This window comes from Monomorium pharaonis, chromosome 2 (assembly GCF_013373865.1).
Source record: "Monomorium pharaonis isolate MP-MQ-018 chromosome 2, ASM1337386v2, whole genome shotgun sequence".
Classification (NCBI taxonomy): Eukaryota; Metazoa; Arthropoda; class Insecta; order Hymenoptera; family Formicidae; genus Monomorium; species Monomorium pharaonis.
In genome coordinates, this window is record NC_050468.1 from 19363912 (window position 1) to 19378048 (window position 14137).

At 30.5% G+C, this 14137-nt stretch overlaps 2 long non-coding RNA genes across 6 annotated transcripts; one reads left to right on the forward strand and one right to left on the reverse strand.

Moving 5' to 3' along the window:
- Positions 1–893: 893 nt before the first annotated feature.
- LOC118644534 lies at positions 894–7168 on the reverse strand. The gene is made up of 3 exons (XR_004962308.1): positions 7048–7168; positions 6812–6929; positions 894–2620 (listed from the first exon to the last, which is right to left on the reverse strand). It is a non-coding gene; the product is annotated as an uncharacterized LOC118644534 (long non-coding RNA).
- A 1186-nt stretch (positions 7169–8354) lies between these two features.
- Positions 8355–13072, forward strand: LOC118644499. 5 transcript variants are annotated; one of them, XR_004962278.1, is made up of 3 exons: positions 8355–9751; positions 10266–10579; positions 11934–12171. It is a non-coding gene; the product is annotated as an uncharacterized LOC118644499 (long non-coding RNA). The 5 variants fall into 5 exon arrangements; XR_004962276.1 differs by lacking the exon at positions 10266–10579 and adding an exon at positions 12683–13072 and having other exon boundaries at positions 8359–9751; positions 11934–12131; XR_004962277.1 differs by lacking the exon at positions 10266–10579 and adding an exon at positions 12694–13072 and having other exon boundaries at positions 8359–9751; positions 11934–12131.
- The last annotated feature ends 1065 nt before the right edge of the window (positions 13073–14137 follow it).

Here is a 14137-nt window from a genome sequence, read left to right on the forward strand (position 1 = left end):
ATACATTGTGAAGGAGGGGACGTGAAGGAGGGATGATGTACGCAATTTTTTTTGAATGATGATTGACATGTGAGCTATCCGGTGTTTCTCGGCACGAGTCGCATGGGCTCGTGGCCGTCAAACTACTTTGTAATCATCGACCTCGTGAGTTTTAAAAACTCGATGGTGAAGGTCAGAAGCGTGCACGGAGACCTCATGTGGAGGACCCGGGGCCGTTCAGGATATCGATTATGTAATTTTTCCCCTAGGGCGAAAACGTGAAAAATGAAAAATTTCAAGTTACTGTCTCTTTCTATTCAACACAATAAAAAGAGATAGTTACATGAAATTTTTCACTTTTCACGTTTCCGCCTTAAAGGAAAAAGTTACATGATTGCTGCCCAGGCTAGAAAGACTCCAATGACGCAGTACAAAAACCATAGAAAAGTCGAGAAAAGTCGAGAATGTTGACCGAGCGTCTTCCTCCACACTTACTCATCGTTTGGTTTGGCGTGTGTGGATCAAAGAGAGGAGAGAATAACGTAGGCAAATCGGACATGTTCTTGCGTGAGACGTTTTTGTTTTTCCGGGTCAGAATCTTTGGGACCGTCGTATAAGAAGAGTATGTATAGTCCACCAGTACCGTTTGCACTAAACTTAAAATAAACAATAAAGCGTTGTTCAAGCATCTAAAATTTCTGTCTGCTATCACTTCTCCTTGCCCATCACAGTATGCTTTGATAAAATTGTATATAATAACATAAATAATTGTATATAATTATATATAATACCATATATAGCCATACATAATTATACATAATACTATATAAAACCATGTATAACTATGTAACTTTAGCTTTTTTACGGATTATTTTTTCCCGGGCCTACATGCGATAACCTATTTTTTACGAAAATTTTTGTTTTTTGGAAATGTAATGTTTTGTTACTTTTAAAATTACATTGAGGAACACTACACCATTAATGTGTTTTACGTTCCTTTTTTTTATTAAGTACTTTTCCATGAAGTATTCTTCGTACTATAATGTATTTTAATTTTATAGGAAAGAATCTATTGTGTTTGAGATTAATATTAATTTTTATAAGGATAGGTTCAATAGCGTCTCTTAATTTACCAAACAGATTTTTAGATAAGATAAAAATCTCTGAATAAATAGAAAAAAATATTAGTTGAAAAAATCATATCAAGAATAGACAATTTTGCCTTTGAGAGATATAAATACAGAGAGAAGATAGAATAGAGCGCGGGAGCCATAGGTAATCGTGTAAGTGGAAACATCAGACTATTAAAAAGAGACAGAAATCCAAGTAACCTGGCTGTCATTGTCTATTCGCGTATGCGCATTCCACAGTTTTTGATATTTAGCTATGCAATTGTTTCCGTTACATATGTCACTTCAGTGACACCTGTCAAATTTTGAAACACAGCAACAGAGAGAAGATAAAATTCTATTATGCAATATGGTTCGAATGTGCATAATATGCATTTTCAATTTTTAATATATAATTTTTAATATATATATTATGTTTTCACTAATAATAAAACATTTATTAGATTTTTAAAATCTGTATTCATTTTTTTTAACTTCACACTCATATATAACTATAGACTCTTCTTTGCGCATACGCTAAGACAAGGACAGCCAGATCACTTCGATTTCTGTCTCTTTCTAATTGCCTGATGCTTTTTTAACTGGCTCCCGTCCTTTATTCTATCTTCTCTCTGTATAAATATAAACTGTGTAATTTTTAACAATGCCAAAAAAAAACTCTTTCGTCTTCTTAATAAAGTCGTAAACTTGTTCCTACATATTCCAATATATCTGTAAAATTAATTAAGAAGCAATTATTGCCTATCACACCTTCCATGTTTTGGCTATTTTCCCCAAAAAATTAGTTATTATTGTCACTACTTGAGGCGCTGATGTTAGTTCGAACAAGGCAAATTATGAAAAAGAATTTCCAAGTCTATAAAAGAATACATATAAAATATTATTAATAATAGCCACGAATGACTCTACATTATCGATCCCGAGCAAGTTAGAGAAGCAGTTCAGCATCCCATTAATTTATGTATAATTATACACAGGACTGCCATTTCTGACGCCAGAGCAGCGTAAGCAGCGTAAGTACACTGGCAACGCGCTGTGTTATATGTATATACGCTGAATGTACATAGTAGAAATATACAAGGTGAAGCATTGTGCAGAATGACGGTATTATGGGCAGACAACCAATCAGAACTAAAAACAGGAATTTAAAATAAAATAATTTCAATCAAATAAAAACATAGTTTTGCCAAATCAAAATAATTATATTAATAAATATACATATACATCAATCCGATTTTTGCAATTTTTTACAAAACAGCCTGTCATTTTCATTAATTTGACACTTACTATCACTGCACTATCGTTCACTCTGCAATCTTGTGTCGGCTATAGTGGATTTTATGTTTGGGGCACTTCTGATTGGTTGATTGCTCCCCCTCTACTTTTGAACGACTACGCATCCACCGGAATGTTTCACCTTATATACTTCCACCATGGCACATATTAGACGTGACGCGTCATGGATACATCGCTTGTGTGCGTACGCTGCTCAGGTGTCAGAAATGGCAATCCTAGGAAAACGCAATATTTATACTATGACACTTATATAATCCTTTATTATAATTCATATCTAATAGCACATAAAAAATAAATTGATAAACCAGTAGATTTGTCATGTACAAAACTAAGAAAGAAAAATTCTTAATTACATAGACAAGGAAGAGTAGAAAAAAAAATCTTCTTAGAGTTATTGAGAGAAACGGATAATAAAGAGGAAGAAAAGAAAGATGGAATTATGAGGAAAACAAGGAAGGAACGTAAGAAGGAAGAGTGGAGTGGAGATATGGGAATTAGTAAAGAAGATATTAGAAGGTTACTAAAAAGAGTAGAAAATAAGAAAGCATCAGGAATAAATAGTATATCACATAAAAGCAAGAAGATACGGAGGTGCTGCAATAAAAAAGAAACTAACAGAATTAATAAGACAAATTTAGAAAAGAAGCAGTTATTAAAGAATTGGAAAATAAATGTTGTAATGGTACCATTATATAAAATAGAGAGGGGTTTCACTTCTTTGTATAGCATATAAGATTTGCGCAGAAATTGTAAAAAGAAAATTTTTAAAAGAAACAAAAAGGAATGATGTGTCAAAGAAAGTCAAGAAGTTTTTAGGAAAGGAAAAATGACGGTAGACAACATACATATTTTAAACTATATAGTGCAGAGATGGAAAATTAAAAGTGAGAAAAAGGTTTTCACTCTTTTTATGGATTTGTGGCTATTGTGTATTGCTACAATTCTTGATGCAAACGCAAGCGAAGGCGGGCCACTTGAACATCGACAACGTCTGTTTAAAAATCGGCAGAAAATAATATTAAAAGTCGAGGCAAAGAGATAGAGTTGTCGAAGAGAACAAGAGAGGAGTCGGGTGTATGATTACGAGTAGAGCGGATCACTTTGTAACATTTGGCGAATATAATAAATTCGAGAGTTCACCCATATGGATTGAGAGTGTTTATTACATTTCTTTCATCCCAGAAGCTCTAATTATCCACACACCAAAGTGATAAACGCCAACGTGATATTTTTTTTTTAGCAATAGAAAATTACTTTTTCATGTTAGTGACAACTCAAGGGCTTAGTAATCAAATTTCGGGAAACAGATAAATCCGTATTCGATAGTGAAGTGCGTGAAGGATATTTACATAAAAAACGCCACTGTGACAAAGAACCAGCGGTGCAGAAACCGGCGGAGCAGCCAAATCTTATTCATCTCGAGCAGCAGGGACAGTCCGTGGAAGCGCAGCACCCGGCGATGACAATGTGCAACCACGCATCCACCAACCGGGTATTTTATTTCTAGGCCTGAGGTTAGCCGCGTCGGTATACGTTGCGTATACCGGAATTCACGCCCGCTAATCTGGAGTTGTTGTTCAGCATCTTGGTCCGCAGTTTTCAAGCTGTTGGAATAACGGCTGATTCGACGAAGTTCGAGTATGCGTTGACGGCAATCGGACCGCGTTAAATTATGAAAGTCCGCAACATAATTATGCATCCGTCCGCGGAGCAGTTGTACGAGACCTTGAAGAGTGAGTTAATTAAGCGGCTTAATCTTTTGCAAGAACATAAGACGCGGAGGTTGTTGAACATGAGAAAATAAGTAATCGAAAACCGTCGCAGTTTTTGCGACATTGCCGCGATCTCGCGGAAAGCGTAATCAAAGATAAAAGACGATTTGATTGAGTCACTTGCCGGCCAATATTCAGCCACACTTGGTCACTAGAACGGATACACTTGATCGATTAGCGGAGATTGTCGAGCCCACTTGGGTGCCGGTATTTCAAGTCGCGGAAACCGCGCGGACTCCGACATCTCATGACCTGAATACAGAAGATGCAACATTAGTTGAGGCAAAATTAGAACTGCGCTTCGCACAACTACGACTCTCTTTATAGGAGGAGATCACGGAACAGATGACAGGCATCCGAAGATCTAAAGGCGATCAATAAAGCCGGATCGTTGTGTGAAGTCGGGAGCGTTATCACGATCGGCGCTTATCCCGTTTGCGTTAGAGATCGCGTGGCCGTGAACTGACTTCTGTGTATATACTCAGAGGATGGTCCGCAAGCCACTACAAAGGTCATCCTATGACTTTAGCAGCAAATAGCACGATTATTAACACATATGCCTCGGTGACTCTCGCACTCAATCTTGGATTGGGGTGCGGATTTATGTGGTATTTTGTGATCGCGGACATATTGTGGTTGATCATAAGCGCCTATTTTTATGCACATTACGGACTTCTTATTGACTTGAATTTGCATCTCGTGGAATAGGTGACAAATTTGATCGCGCTAGAACGTTGCATCAAAAAGCTGTTGGTCGTCACTTTTATACATAATGTCTAAGAAGGACGAAAAATAACAGCCCTGCAACGATTACAGGACACTGAATTGCTGCACGAACGGATCGGTATTCGATTCAACACATTCGTGATTTTGTGCAGACCTTGCAGGATAAGATTTTCACAACGCTGGATCTCGTTCGGACGTATCACCCGATTCCCATAGCAGAAGAAAATCCTGAAAACCACCATCACCATACCATTTGCACGTACGAATTTTTGTATACTGGTTTGAGAAATGAGATACAAACGTTTTAGAGATTCATCGACAAGATCCTGCGGAATTTGGATTTTTGTTACCCATATATAGGTAACGTCCTTGTAGTGTCATCGTCAAGCGAGGAACACTGGGAACATCTTCGAACATTCGAGCTTACAAAAATGTGGAATGTTTATCAATCCGGCGAAATGCGTGTTCGGAAAATCATAGGTAGAATTTCTTGAGTATTTGATGCCGGGAGAACGAATGCAACCGTTGAACACATGAGTTCAGGCAATTATAGAATGTTACGTGCCTAGACATGATAAAAATTTTCTTTTTAAAATATTTTTATCTAATCACCCTGTACAAACTGTGTCACAAAACTATCCCGATATATCATCCCAGATCTTTTCTTATTGATAACCTTTTCTATCTACGGTCTTTTTAAACTTAATATTTGTTTAAAACAAGAAAGAAAAAAAAGAAAAAAGAAATAGAAAGAGAGAGAGAGAGAGAGAGAAAGAGAGAGAGAAAGTAGTAGACAGTAGTAAAAAGTGTAAAAAAAGGAAAATATGTAGGAAGCTTAGTAGGTACAGTAAATAAGAGATAAGATTAAGTTTAGATTGAAATGAAAGAAGACTGTAAATATTATAGAAAAGAAGACTATAAGGAATATTTGTGCAACATAAGATATGTTACGTTATGTTTAGGTTATTGTGTTATTAGGTTCATATATTGTGAGGTCTATAGGTATTCAAGAGGTAATTAAAATTATGTAGAGAGAATTTGTAAAAACCTTAGAAAAACAAAAAATATTAAAATTGCGATATTAGATTAGATAGATAGGATGAAGAATTGGATAGATAAATGTGTTAGAAATTGTAAACCAAGTTCTTTTTTTGGGTATTGTAATGCTGGAGAAAATAGAGATTATAATATACAAACTTAATATTAATTGTTAATGTAATATTGAAACTGCAAGAATACTTCATACACCTAAGTATCATCGATACCATATTATATATTATTTATACATTTAATAATATAATACTTAATTAATTGTATTCCATATAGTACACATGCTTGGACAGAAATGCCTGGCCATATGAAGTTTGTATTCCAGAATTTCTACAGCACACGCATGAGCACCATGAGCGCATGTAACGTATTCTATATAGAAATCGAAACATAGTTAACTTCGTATGGCCAGGCACTCCTGCACCCCGCATGTGCACGTCTCATCTGAATAGTATTGACGTGTACAATATCTCAACAATATCATATAGATTTTGTATGGCTATTCTGTTCTTGCAACGTCCTTCAGTAAGAGTGTGCTATTTGATAAAGGTACATATATTCTGTTGTAATAAAAATATAAAAATAAATTTACCTTTTAATAATTTTATTTGTATAAATTTATTAATTATAACTATTAAAATGTATTAAAAAATATATTTTAAAAACAAAGTATACAAAATATTATAACTTTGAGTATTTTTTAATTTTTTGCGCTTTTAATTTCTTTATTTTTTAATATATCTACATTTAAGAAAATAAAACATGTTGCACTTAAAAAATTAAAAAAAATGTTTTGTTCTTAAAGTTTCACACTTATTAATATGTTATAGATGTGATGAATAAAAAGTATTGTCTTACTAATAAATGCAGCCGCATAACGTTTTGAAACGTTTCCATATTTTTCAAAGATGGCAATTTCATTATTATCTTTTAAGTCATCATAAACAAGCTGAAGTTGTTCCACTAAATACCTTAACTATTTGTTAAATAAAATATTATTTAAATTTATATATACTTTTTATATTATAAAAAGGGAAAAAAACTCTGGTTGCAAAATTATATCGTAAATATTTATTAAAATAGATATAACTTACTTTGTCACTGTTAACGTAAAACGAATTGTATGTAACGGCCAAAGTAATGAAACCAAATGACAAAGAACAAAGTTTTAAGACATAATCTGTAGTACATTCTGATGTCACAAGTGTTGCAAACTGTAATTAAAAACTTTTTTAGATAATAAAAAGTATAGAAGCATTATACATGTCTTTATCATTTACTCTTTTAAACATAAATCTGATCATTATACGTTATATTAATGTTTTATTTACTGAAATCAAGTTTTTACAACAATTTCTGTTGTTAAAATTCTTGGCTAATAATAAATTATTCTAGTTTTTAATAATATTATACAAAAATAAATTGTACTTATTTATAAATAGTGCTATAATTATTTAATAATAAATATAGATCTATTAATATTATTAAAAGAATTAAATCTCAGTAAGCAAGATATCATTAGTACAATGTTATTACAATGATATTTTATAACATGTAACGTTTTTAAATGTATAGTTTTTATCGTTGTAAACAATGTTATTGTAAAAAATATTTTAGTAAAACGTTAAAAACAATGTTCGAAGGAAACATATATTGAAAACGTTCGTGAGACTTTAAAGTAAGAAAATAGAAATTTGTTAAAGTGAGCATGCTTAGAATAATCTTTTTGTGTATAAGTGTTAAGGTTTGCAACAAGTATTTGATTATTTTTAACTTATAGGACATAAATTTAATAAAACAGTTTTACTTTAAGTATTTATTCTATATATTTAACTTAAAAAAATCTGTATTATTAAATTGATGTCTTATAAATTAAAAATAATTAAATACTAGTTGTAAATCTCAGTACTTATACACAAAAAGGTAATTCTGAGCGTGCTCACATTAACAAATTTCTATTCTTTTACTGTGAGCCTTCATAAAACGTTTTCAGTATATGTTTCTAATAAACATTATTTTTAAAATATTTTTTTACTGGTATTAGTTTTCAAATTAATAAGAAAGTCCAAAGAGAATTAAAATAATCCTCTACATTATGTAAGATAAACGTAGTCAGAAAATAGTAGTCGACATACCTGAAATATGACAGCAGTTACAATAGTAACGTAACAACAAAATAAATAAAATCGAGCAAGTTTCGATTGTTGATAAGGCCATAGACCAACTATCAGCAAAAAAGCACGGTTAAGACTGAAATATTTGTCTACGACACTGGTCATGTTTCTACTAACATTAAATGCGTTTAAAAAAGATAAAAGCAACGAAAGTACGCTTATTCTTCACTATTAAGTATAAAAGAAATATAAATGTCTTTAGTTTTTACATTTTCTCTTTTTTTTTTTAATTTTAAAGTGCTTTAATATATTTTCTACAATTTAGTCTAATCTTGCAGTTATAAGATAATACAAAATATTTTCATGTACAATTGAAGCACTCGCAACTTAACGCTATAGCGTGTATATGATAGTTGCTGCCGATTACATCGATCCAATGCCGAAAGAACATCAGATGTTTTTTTCTCATGGAATATCTTTCTCATGAAAAATTTTGAAATAAAAGTTACGCACGCGCATAAACTTATCAATAGGTCATTCAGTTTTGTTCTTTCATGAGGTGCAGACGCAAGTTACCATTAAGAATATTCAAAATAGAAAAATTATTTATTATCAGATTGTAATGTAAGACATATATTATTTATCGTGAAATAATTTTAGTTTTTATGTATTTTCTTATATGTCAACGTTTTCGTCATTTTCTGTTAAGAACTAAAATATATTAGAATATAATAATGTATGTACATTGTGCGTGCGTGCGTGCGTGCGTGCGCGCGCGCGCGTGTGTGTGTGCGAGCGTTCGTGCGTGCGAGCGTTCGTGCGTGCGATCGTTCGTGCGTGCGAGCGTTCGTGCGTGCGTGCGTGCGTGTGTGCGTGCGCGTATATTGTTACGCGCACCGCCCGATATACTTTTTGACCCGAGTCAGCTGTCCGATTACGAATATCGATCGGCGGCAGCAGGCAACTAATGCTAAGCAACAAAATGAACAACTAGTTGAAAAGAGATCGCAGGCTTATTCGGACGTGTCTCAACATTACTCTGTACTTGTTCTGAATAAAGTTCTTTGGTTCGTTCGGAAAAGTAAATGTGTGTTTTCTCTTCCGTTTGAAAAATGGCAGAAAATAATATAGAGTCGTTGAACGCGGAGTGAAGAACAGAGAGGTGGGTTGTACGATTGCGAGTAGAGCGGACACGGATTACTAGGTCACATTTGGCGAATATAATAAATTTGAGAGTTTAACCATATGAATCGAGAGGATTCATTAAACTTCTTTTGTCTCAAAAGTTATGATTACTTACACACTATAGATTTAAAAGCGATTTTTGATTATATAAAAGGAATTGTGAAGAATTTTATAAGAAATAAGAAGTAGCTGACGATTGAAAAAAAAATATTTACAAGAACACCAGAGTGATAATAAGGACAAAGAACGGTTTGACTGAAGTTTTTAGTACGACGAAGGGAATTAAACAAGAATGTATCATGAATCGTCTGCTTTAATTTTAATTTGTATATAGCGAATCTATATGGATACTTGGGAGAAAGAGGAATAAGATGTTTCCTAAAATTAGAAAACGAGAGGATTTAGTCACTAGCGTATACATATAACAAAGGTGATTGTATTCAATAGAAATGGGAAAGAGAAGGAAAAATGGAAGTGGGAAAATGAGGAGTTAGAAAAGGTAAGGACATTCAAATATCTTGACTTTAATAAGAAAGGGGAATGTAAAAATTATAAATAAAAGAGTTACCAAAAAAGAGAAAGTTGGCAAATAACAAGGTTTTGGTTCTAGAAAAAAGGCTTTGTAAAAATAATTTAGTAGATGATTGCTGTTTAGCCTTTAGAGAACCGGCTTATTTTGAACGACTTTTTTTAGTTTTAGTGCTAGAAAACTTTCGTCTCCGTCAGTTAATTGATCTCTGAAAAATATAACATCTAGCACCTACAGTGAAAAAAAATGCTGTAAAATCAATGAAAAAGCAACTTTTGTTTCAATTAAACGGTGTAGTTGCGGGCTGCCAACTAAATAAATAATTCATACAATTTATTTGTTATTGATTGCAATTTCTATTATGCATATTAAACGAATTGTGTATATATATGAATCAATGACATATAATATTGTAGTGAATGGTTTATCCCACTATATTTTGTTGGTATGACAAGTTTCTAAATAACCTGATGCGCGTTCGTAGCATACAAGCACCTCTTGTATCAAAAGTGTGAAAGTGACAGTTTTCATCTGATGTGAGAGATCGATGACGATGACGTTTCTTACATGAAAATTTTGACATTTGGACTTTGCGTCGTGATATCTCCCCTCATAAGATACGTCGAGGAAAAATAAAAATAGTTTTCTGATACAAATTGACCCCACGCTTTCGATTGAGCCTAGTTAGAACTCGATCTGTTTAGCCGTTTCTGAGATCCGATAATTTTGGCTGCTCGCAAGTCGTGTACTCGCGTAAAACAGCACGGTCAGGCTCGCGCTACGGTTTACCGACAAAAAGTTAGTAATATCTTTGTTCCACTATATCTTTTTATTTCTTTTATAGATTTGGAAATTCTTCTCCAGAATAAAAGAATACGCATTGCTACCAGTCCGTGGAGTGGAGTTTCCTCCAAAAACGGGAAAAATTCTTAATTTGCTGTCACATCGTATAACAATGTTTACTTAATATAAAAGATCTACGGTTTATACTTACAAAATTCGTATTTACAGACTAGTAGACGACGAGAACAAAAAGTATTGAGTTTTGAAAATTAGATTTTAGTGCCCAAGATGAAATTGTGAAACAAAAATTTAGGTTATATACGCGTAAAAAGTCGATAAGTAGAGCAATAAAAAAAAATATTTTTTGTTCTCGATATAAAGTTCAATTCACAGATGGATATTAATATGTGTATTTTGATTCTGGAAAAGAATTTCCAAATGTATAAAAAAAATATATACACAGAAAGAAAATGCTGTTGTATCAATTAAATCAGTGTAATTGAAATTAATATTATTAAAGTAACCATCAATATTAATGAACGAAAATAAGCAATAATTGTTTTAATAATCGTGACAGTTGGTTTAATAATATCAATGCTTTTGGAAAATGTAATTGAATGATCGATAAATTTATATATTTCAATTACATATTTTTTTATTAAAATTACATATGCAATTAATAGTTTTGTTTATATGTAGTTGAATTCTATGTAATTCATATAATTATGTCTGTTGTCAATTCAACTATGTAAAATAATAAAAACAAATCAACCGCAGAGTTGAGGGTACTTTAATTAATTCAAAAGCATTACTTTTTCTTAATTTAAATACAATGTATTTTATTTGTATATTTTTTATATATTAGAACAAGAATTTGTCAGATGTTATATTGACTCCTTATTGCATATATTATACAATTATATCTTTAGAAGAAATGGAAATGTGTTTATTTTAATTACATATGAACTTGATACAATCAACACATGTAATTATTAATGTTGTTGTGTATATGTAGATAAAAATATTATTAAGTATACGTTATAATTGCATCAAGCGTATGTGTAATAATTATAAAATCTTTTTACTCCCGGTAAATGAATTAATACATATGATTCAATAATATTGAAGTAAAATATATCAACAATACAAACATAAAATATATCATTCAAGTAATGCTATCAACTCAATTACGTGAAATAATTAAAACAAAACAACCAAAAAGTTAATGCTATTGTAATTTATACAAAAACATTATGGTAGAATGGAAATAAGATGCATTTAATGTTTAATATTGTTAAACATTGGTTCAAATCATTTATGTATTGTGTCAATAATAAATAGGTTTGTGTGAAGTATATTTTATTCTTAGGATGGCATTCTTCTCACTCAGCGCTACGTAGCGTGTCATTTCGTAAACAACATCCACTGTTTTATGAATAAAAATAGTTCGTCAAGAGCGCGGAAGAAAGCGAGATTTTGCCATCGACATATAATACTAAACTGAAATATGTCAGTCTATAAAAGAGACTGAGGAGGATAGAATTATGAAAACTCTTATTTAAGAAAGGTAATGTTTTAATTAAATTAAATTTATTTTAGATAAAGTAGAAAAAATTTATTAAATTAAAAATTAAAATTAATGCATGCACATTTAGTGTTGAACCTATGCAATTATTCTTTTATTAAAACAAATTTTGTTTGTAATTGTGTGTAAAAATGTTTTTAAAACAAACATTTTTTTATTTTCAATACAAAAATCAATTTAATCATATGCATAAATTATGCAAATATATAACTTATACATTTATTTGTATATTTAATCAAATCAAATATAAGTTGTATATAATTAACATTGAAATACAATTGTAATGTTTACATTTAGCATTATTAAATAATTATAGAGTATTTAATTCTCAACTTTAAAAATGTGTTACACTCTGATATGTATTCACTGCAATATTATATGTCATTGATTTATATGTATACATAATTCATTTAATATGCATAATTAAAATTACAATCAATAACAAATAAATTGCCTGAATCATTTATTTAGTTGGCAACTCGCAATTACACTGTTTATAATTGAATCAAGTTGTTTTTTCGTTGATTTTACAGTTTTTTTTCAGTTTACGAAATCTTATTAATGATGTGCACGAATGACTTTATATTTTCGACCTCGATCAAGTTTGAGAGGCAGTCCAGCATTGCATTAATGTGTAATTTATACTTAATCTTTAGTTATTGACAAATTACTTAATGTGGATATTTATAAAACCTTTTATTGTGGATTATTATAAAACTCCAAAATTAAAAAAGCTATTTATTAAATTTAATATATTTTTACCAAACAATGCATCCATAGAAAGATTATTTAATATTGTCACCTTCCAATAATCTGTGATGCGTAATTTATCCACAATTTTTTAAATAATTATAATTTTCTTTAGAAGGTTTAAATCTATAAAAAACATTATATGATATAATGTTTAGAGTGCTAAATTCATTAAAAATTAATAAAGTATATCGATAAAATTTATAGTGAATTTGTATCTTGTAATTTAGATAATTTTGATTTTTATGATTTATGTAATTTTGTAAGAACACTTGTTTAAAATTATTGCATTAAACATAAATTGGGCGTATAAAAAACATTTAAATTTGACTCTACCTATATGTTTAAGAAAAATGTTAAGAAAGTAAAAAGGATGTTAACGATTTTGGCCCTTTTCTTATAAAAATGTAATACAAAACAATATTAAATTGATCAGTAATTAATTCTTATTTCAACTATTAAAAGCACTATTGTTAATACTTTTAAAACTTGAAATATGTAATAATTGCTAGCTAAATTAATACTGCCCACTATTATTTTTATAAGTGTTACAAGTAAAAGTAAAAAAAAAAACAGTTTTTTTTATGGAAGGTGACCTCTTGAATGCGACAATAAAATTATTAAAAAAGTTATGGAGAACATCTTAAAAATTGGACAAGAACTGGTTTGAATTGGTTTTATATTTTATTTTTTATAAATTTTCTTTGTTTTAATTTTTTGGAATTTTTGTATATTTTAACTTTCTCTTACTGATTTTTACATTCTAGTAAATTAAAAATAAATCAAATTGTTATGTTATATTCTTTAAATTGATATATTTCTATATACATCATCCAAATTTCTAAAATAAACCATGTTTTTGCTTAATTTTTAAGATATTTCTTAAGTTTTACAAAATTTCCAACAATTTTATTGTATTAAAAAAATCAAAATCTACATACATAACGGTTTACTTATTTTATTTATCTACTTTAGAAACTAAAATTAGTCAAATAATTTTTATTTGCATTTTGATCGTATTAAAATTAAAAAAATTTTTGGTTTCACAAAATTAAAATTAATTTACTCCTTTTATTAGCATTTTAAATAAAAAATATTTTACAAACAAATTTTTTATCTAATCTTTATTTTTAAACCTTCGCATACACATTCATTTTTCCAATCTTCGCATATACACTAGATAGTTGTCACCAATGGCAATTTTCAAACAGCTATTTTTATAAAAATAATTCTTTTTG